The sequence below is a fragment of the Panthera tigris genome, chromosome F2, assembly GCF_018350195.1.
Source record: "Panthera tigris isolate Pti1 chromosome F2, P.tigris_Pti1_mat1.1, whole genome shotgun sequence".
In the NCBI taxonomy this organism is placed as follows: Eukaryota; Metazoa; Chordata; class Mammalia; order Carnivora; family Felidae; genus Panthera; species Panthera tigris.
This window is the reverse complement of record NC_056676.1, coordinates 21,314,111-21,322,287: the sequence shown is the minus strand read 5'-3', so window position 1 is coordinate 21,322,287 and position 8,177 is coordinate 21,314,111. Positions and strand designations below refer to the sequence as shown.

General features: G+C 43.6%; 1 long non-coding RNA gene across 2 annotated transcripts; it reads left to right on the top strand.

The window, feature by feature from the left end:
- The first annotated feature begins 2,073 nt into the window (after positions 1 to 2,073).
- LOC122235060 lies at positions 2,074 to 5,064 on the top strand. Of its 2 annotated transcripts, none has more exons than XR_006213166.1 (3): positions 2,074 to 2,163; positions 3,540 to 3,781; positions 4,948 to 5,064. It is a non-coding gene; the product is annotated as an uncharacterized LOC122235060 (long non-coding RNA). The 2 variants fall into 2 exon arrangements; XR_006213167.1 differs by having other exon boundaries at positions 3,540 to 3,978.
- Positions 5,065 to 8,177: the final 3,113 nt, after the last annotated feature.

Genomic DNA, 8,177 nt, shown 5'->3' with positions numbered 1-8,177 from the left:
CGCCTCTATGTGAGACCGCTGGATGTGGAACCAAAAGGTGTCTACCCTCTAGCAGCTGTCAAGCCAAGCCCAAGGTAAATGATCACTCCTTCGTCTGGTGGCGGGGGCCCCTCTCCGGGAGGTAAAGGTGAAGTTTAATTAGCTTCTGATAAGAGTTAATCCACGATTCCTCCCTTTGTACTCCTGCAAAGTGATTTTTAACGTCTGTCTTGCCACACCAAATGCAGAGTAAATAAAAACGGGGTGCTGCCTCCCCGTGTTTTCTTGCGGTCTTTGCCGTACCTGGTAGAGGCTGGAGACTCTGTGTTTTGTGCAACTCTGTGTTTGGAGCAACTCGCTCCAGACTTACCAGCACAGGGCCATGTGGTGGAAAGGGCTCTCAATCTGATTATGGGTTTCCAGCCAGATTTGAAAGGCAAGAATTTATGATTCTTCTTCTCAAATAACCTGTCTTACAGCTCAGCAAAGGACGACTGCGGAAGCCCCTCGTCTGATTTTTTTTTCCTCTAAAATAAACAGTGCAATTTCTCAAGTCTACCTGATTAATTGGAGGTCACTCTATTAGACCTTATGTTCAAATTCTTCCTATTTTCTTCCCCAGAGGCAGGTATACTTTTAGTTTTAAAATGAAAAGATATAACAGCTGAATGCAACACAGCCCAGTTTCTTCAAGACTATCCTTCAATATCTAACGATAACTTACTTTATTTAGATTGTCCCAGCACCTGAAAAGTCATGAGCATGAAATCCTACCAGGGTTTTCCCAAGACGCCCCCTCAGTGCATCCTCATAAGGAGGTGGTAGGAAATTCTTCACAACAGACTCAACTGGGTGATGGTTGTAAATATGAAGACCACATATTACCAATCTGGGCTGAACACTAAATCTAAAAAACACTCCATATTTTGGAGTTCTGTGACCATACAACAAGCACAATTGTAACACCGTTGACTATTCCCTATGCTGTTCCTTTCATCCCCGTGACTTATTCTTTCCTTGACTGGAAGCCTGTTCCTCCCACACCCATTTTGTACATCCCCTCACCTCCCTCCTCTCTGGCAACCATCAGTTTTAAAACAATATTTTTTAAAACAATCTTTTTTTGATAAGCCACGGTTCGGCCACTGCACCATCACCTGCATGCTGAATGTAAGGACCGTGCTAGGTGCTGGAATATTTTGGCTTCAGAGACAGCAAGCTCACTGCAGCATCCAGGGACCTCGGAAAACTACCTCTGACTACTACCAACAAGGGATCAATCAAGATCCTTCTCTGCCTTGGGCATCATATCCTCCAGTTTATGAAATGCCGACCATAGTCTGTGGACTTCTCTGTAATAAATTTTAAATGAGATTCATCAAGTCCTTAATGCACTCATTTACTTAACGATCTTGAGCACCAACTTTGGATTAGGTACTGTTCTAGCTTCTAGAGCCATTCCTCTTACGGAAGCTGCATTCCACATTCTTACATTCATAACCATTTTATCGAGATCATTTTCCACAGACTGAACAGGGGTTGGCATGTCTGAAAAGGCTTTGGGTTGTCTGGAGCCAGCAACCGCCATGTTATACTCAGTCCATTAGTGATGCCTGTCGACATATGTGGGATAGGGAGCAATCGTGTAGGAAGGCTTCCCTTGGTTTCACAGACACATGGAGATATAGTTCCACTGACCAGCGCTTGGTTATATTGGAAATCGGATACCTGAAGATTGAGTCAAGTAACGCAGAACACTGGAGGGTGTCCTCATGAACAAGGCACAAGACTGCATATGGCCATCTCTCCACATGGCCTCTAGCTACTCCCATCTACGCATGGCCCCAAACGTACGCATCTGCCCCAGCTATGGAGTGGAGACAAAGGCAGCAGGGCATTTATCATGATAGTGAACATTTATAAATGTCTCTTAAACAATGGAGAGCTTGGAGCTAATGGGAAGTGATTTTAGTTCAATTTCACCTATCATTCTGCGCAGAATGAAGAGTAATAGGAGAAACCCTGATTTATGAAGAGCCATTAGAGTCACAATGGCCTGAGTTCTAATTCTAACTACACAGCTTGCCACCTGTCTTGAGCGAGCTCCTCAATCTGAGTCTCAGTTCTCGCGTCTGTGACAGGAAGGTTATGCTGCCTATGAGCTCCTGTTCTTCTGACGGTTAAGTAAGATAAAGTGTCTATCAGGGTTCCCAGTACCAGAGACCAAACAGCGTTAGAAATCTGCTTCTTGCTCACTTCCTACAGCAAAACCTTCTGCCTTCATTTATGACCGCAAAGAAACACAGGAGATCCGGATCAGAGTTCTGTAATCTCCGGCAATATGAAAGTCTCTATGTAATCTTTCAACCCATTTGCCTATTCAACTATCTGTAGGTCACATTCCATGTGAAAGGCCCTGTCTCAAGAAGGGCAACTGTCATCAGGCTCTTTATTATTACACCACGCTTTAATCTCCCATCTGTAGTTTTTAGGTAAAGCCTACAGTTGATTGCCTACCAAGAACATTCGAAGAAGAAAATCTTTTTGCACTTCCAAAGTATGTCCAATCTTTTCAAAGGCAGGATTCCAATCTCACAGTCAGAAAATGTGGTGTTTAGGGTGGCAGTTATAATACTGTGACTATATTTCTCAAACCATAAATTGACATGTGGTCGGACAAGCATAAAGTGTACTTTTGGAGACAGTGGGATAGAATATTTGAAATCAGAACTGGAAAATTTGGGACATATGAAGGCTATAAATAGTGGGCAGAGACTGGGCTGGTTCCAACAGAGACTTGATTCCTACTGAGAACCACATAATTAGCCAGCCCCCATTTGTTATACATATAAATACTGGTACATAAGAAAGGCAATTTAAACCAGAAGGTAAACACGCCAAGCCTGTGCCAGAGGGCTGCCTGGCACACGCATCCTCTGTTCCCAGAGCTCCATACGGGATAAGGCCGCCCTGGGGAAACTGACAACATAGCTGGGAAAGAAAACCTTAAAACCCAAACGTTCTCAGAGCAGTGTGTTCACGGACATGAAATGGTCATCCTCTGTCGTCCTACGGAAGGAAGGTAGAATGATTTTATAGAGGAAGTTTTAACAGGCCCATGCCTTTTCCCAGTGGGAGAATCCATTTTGGGATAAGACCCATTAGGAAGTTACTCCCGCGTAGACTGACAAAACAAAGCTGGGGTCAGAGTAAGACAGAAGAGAGCTGGGGCAAAGAGTAAAAGCAGGCAGCATGCACTTCACAGAGCGTACCTGAGGGAAGTTATGCTTTTTTTATTATTATTACTTTCACACTGTATTTTAGAAATAAGGTACAGCACCTCTCTGCAAAACATAAGGACCTCGACACGAGACTTTGACCACTCCAACAGAATGGCCATGGGTAAGATGTGTGGGGAATAAATTCATCAGCACGATGACAGAAATGGTCTATTTGAAGAGCATGACTCATGGCTGGCACATCCCAGACGCACTGCTAAGGGCCTTGCAAATATCCTCTCTCAATCTCCACAGCCCCTGTCATCATCTCACTTTTTACAGGTGAGGACATTGGCGCGGAGAGACATGCAGAGAACCCCACGCAAGTTCACGAAACTTCTAACAAACTGTCCGGTCCGAAACTGAATCCATGTCTTCTAGTTCTGATTTTGTGATTCCCAGCATAACATCACAGCAAGAGGAAACGTACTTCAGGAAGGACCAGAGCAGAGACTCTTCTCCCGCCCTTCTGATTCTTTACAGCAAAAGCATCAGAATCACAATGGAACGCTTTGAAAATACAGGTGCTTGGGCCCCAGCCTGCCATTTCTGATCCAGAGGGCCTGGATCCCTGTATTTTGCAGCAACCCTCTTAGCCTCCCCTGACGATTCTCATACACACTTCCTGTGAAGGACTTCTTGACAAACTCGGCTGTATCTGGCTGAGCTGCTACGTATTTCTTAGTGAGGAGGCATTCGAAATCAACATTTAATATTACCAGTAAGCATTTGTTGTCTACCCAATATAAATCCACCTTGGATGAACGTGCAGTAGTGGCCACATAGGCCCACATCCAGGGTGGTGGCCCAGGCATTTTCGAAGCACCTCTCGAGATTCTGTATTCACTCATGTCCACTCTGGGTGACACGTTACTGAGTACTGCAGTAAGCCAAAGTCAGATGACGCCAAATTCCAGGTTAAAGAGCACTCCTCATGGAATGCTCTGAGGATGGCCACGTTCTGAAAAATGGTGGGGAGAGGCAGTGGCAAGAGGCGCAGTTGTAGCGACGCAAGCACGTCTCAAGCGGCTTCGGGTAAATGGAACGTGTGAATTTTCAAATATGGAACACAGACTTGGATTAAAAGGGGAAAATTCCGAAAAGATTAATCCTTACAAAGTGCTCACAATAGGAAGGCAGAAAGCATCTTCGTTTGAAAGTTTTTGGTGCTGTCACCATGGAGATGTGTGTGAAAAAGAAATGGGACCAAAATACCCAAGTTCATATTTCTGTATAACCACGTCTCAGAGGTTATACATTGCTTACTCTCTTGAATGTGCAATAGAACAATGGAATTAAACTGGGCTCTTTGCTTGATAGAAAAGAACACGATGCCAAGGGCAACTTATATCCCTAACTGGTCTCTGCTACTCAGTGACTTCGGCAAAAGACATTAACTCCAATGCCTTGATTTCTCAATCTGAAAATTTGGGGAGAGAGGAAGAAGGGGAATATTGGTAGATGAGAGACACCACATTTGTACTATACTTATGCTCTAATTGCTAACTACCCACAGTTATGTACATTCTGTTTTATGTGCTTTATAAGAGTCAGATGTGGAATCCCCTGTGGTAGTGGTTGTTTTAACTCTCTAGAAACTTGAAGGGAAGTTAGAACTAAAATGAAATGAAAGAAATAGAACTTAAGAATTAAATGTTTTGAATATTTTCCTTCCTAATTTGCTTTGCAGAAAAATGGAATACAGAAGATCATCAATGGAGTGCTTTCAAGTGAATCACAATCACACGCATGTGCAAAACCATCGGTGAAGTCTATATGTGCAATTAAATGCCTAATTATGCTTAAAGAGCCCCTGCATTCTTTACTCCCTGACTATACCCTCAGGAAAACACACAGTGGCCTTCTGTCTTGAGTATGGGTTCTTTAAAGTGTTTAAATGCCATGAAAGTACAACTGTGTGCCCAATTAGGGGTGCAATTGCTGGGTCAAAGCATGAAACTCAGCCTATCCTCTGCCACGCTGGGTTAACTCTCCAGATTCTGGCTACTAACCCAAAGGGCAATATTAATCAGCTTCCTCTGTCATCCAGGGGCTCAATGAGAAGTATTGGATGCTTTATTCATTGCCAGTTTTAGAGACAGTACAAGGGCAGGGGGTGGGGGTGGAATGTCCAACTTTGGTGTTTCCTTCAAGGGCTTTTATTTACTTCCTCAACTAAATGATTGAAAATTATCCTCAGACACTGCTCTGCTGCATAGAGTCAGGTATTATGGCAAATGAGGACAAAAGGATAGGAACTTCTCCTTCATTCCATCTCTTAGTACTAATCCTGATCATGCTATTTTTCAGCCCATTGAAGACAGTGGATTACCAAGATAGACTCACTTCTAAGGACCTCTAGCACATGTCCTGAGAAGTTTGTAGTAAGGATTTTAAAAATCGTGTATTTTCTCATTTGGAAGTCACAGATAAATCTTTCTCATCCAAAGGTCTTCCATCGGTTGGTCATCTACCTCCCTAGTTCCAACTGTTTCCCACAGACTTTTTAAGTAATTGCCAAATCAGGTCATGGTCAGTAGGGGGATGGGCTAGATGGAAAAGTCCAAAGCCAATGGTTAGGTAGCCACACTTTGTAGGGCAGCTAATAAGAGCGGGTCTCACTGGTGGAGAAGACTTGGGTGGAGGGGCATGGGGAACAGGCAGGGAGAGGAGAACTGGTGTCAGGTAACATGTAACAGTCATAGGGGAGATCTTTTGGAAGCCAAACTTCGAGCTCTAGGGAGACCATTGCAATAAAGGATTTGAGTCCCAGAGAAGAGGTAAATATAAGGAATCAAAGAATGACCCAAAGCAAAAGAAAGAAGCCAAAGAACTCCAATGCAGGATCAGAGTGTGAGGACAGGGTTTGGTCGTGAGAAACAAGGTAGAGGCCAGACATTGAGACTTTTCACTTGAAAACCTTTGACTAAACACTTGCCATGTGTCATATGGTAATTGTAGTGGTCAGTGTTGATAATACAACAGTAAACTGGTTTATAAAAGTAACGGTCAGGGGCGCCTGGGTGGCTCAGTCAGTTGAGAGTCGGACTTCGACTCAGGTCACGACCTCATGGTTTTTGAGTTCAAGCCCCGCATCAGGCTCTGTGCTGACAGCTCAGAGCCTGGAACCAGAGCCTGGAGCCTGCTTCATATTCGGTGTCTCCCTCTCTCTCTACCCCTCCTCCACTTTCAGTCTGTCTCTCTATCTCAAAAATAAATAAAAACATTAAAAGTAATGGTCAGGAGGAGACCTGATAAGAGGCTTCAAATACTGAACCCACAGCAATGGACTCAGGGAATTCTTTAGCTCTCTTTACAGCTTCCAAAGTCTGGGATAATATGGAAGTGGTTTCTGCTAGAGGCATCCAAGAGCCATTGGATCAGGGCTCGAGTAGGACCCTGACTTTCTGGTATATGTTTACTCTTACCTCTTATTTGTCCAGGCTACTGCTTATTTATATTCCCAGTCTTGTTTAAAGGAAGGAAGGAAGGAAGGAAGGAAGGAAGGAAGGAAGGAAGGAAGGAAAGAAGGAAGGAAAGAAGGAAGGAAAGAAGGAAGGAAAGAAGGAAGGAAAGAAGGAAGGAAAGAAGGAAGGAAAGAAGGAAGGAAAGAAGGAAGGAAAGAAGGAAGGAAAGAAAGAAGGAAGACAAAGTAAAAGGAAAGAAAGAAAGGGGGAAAAAAACCTGTCTTAACATGCCTTACCTCCTTCCTAGTTGGCTTAGGAGCAAAAATTCTAGCTCATCATGAAACAGAACCTAACCTCTCACTCGCAAAGTTGCCCCCCACTGTATGGTGGGCACACAGAGCTCTCTGGGCCCGTCCTACCAACCTCCTCCTTGCTTTTGCCTGAAGAGCTCTGTGTGACTGGTCATAATCAAAACAGTTGAAGGGCTGGGAGGCCAGTCCCAGTCTCAAAAAGAAATGCAGTGGCTGTGCATCAATATAAACATGCATGTATAAGGTAAATCTAAATTATTTAGAATTTATTCTTGTCATCGAAATAACTAACCTTGATGGATAGTAATAACTATATGGCAGGGATCAAAGATGTCGTCTCCCCTCTGATACTTGGAATTGTGCATGACAAATAACACATATGGATTTCTATTGATACATAGAATGGGAAGTCACAGGCTAGATTGTAGTTTGGCTGTATGGAAATCAGTGCAGTGCTAGGTAAACCTTTTTTTGCAGAGATCCACTTGGTCATAGTTATTGCTTATTAGTGGATCTAACATATTCATATGATTTTCCCTAACTGTAACCAATGAGTCATGACAATTATGTGGTTTCATTGAATTGGAGACAACACAGAGCTGGGAGAACCCCATATAGCTGAAGCTTTATTAGCCTAATGGGAAATCTGTCCCATGATAGATACCATGCAAGATGCTAAAGTGGAGGCATTCAATGCCTGGGAAATCAGAATCATCTAGAACTAGATTCTGCCATGAAACTTTACTTTTGTAAACATCCAATGGGTTCAAAAGGACTGTGAAAATTTGGGGGGGGGGTGCCCTGACACGCTATTACACAGGGGCTTCCTGGCTTTATTTGTGATCACTAACAAGCAGTCAACAGCACTGCCCTTGCCCCCAACATGTGAAGGGTCTCACATCAGGCACTTTCCTTCAGATTCTCATTCTTTCTCCCTTGTATGACTCAGAGGCTTTCCACCGATCTCCCCACTTATAGCATATCCACTTTGTCACAGACACATGTGTTAGAGTAATATTCTAAAAGCCAGACTCTGTTCATGCTACCCACTTGTCTGCAGCCTCAAGGACTCATCTTTACCTAATATGACAACTGTCACTGCCATTTGCTGACCGCTGGTTTCAGTGCTTTGCCTTGATTACTGTCATTCTCATAATAATAATATAAGGCAGGGGGTAGCCCCTTCAACCATTCGATAGTCA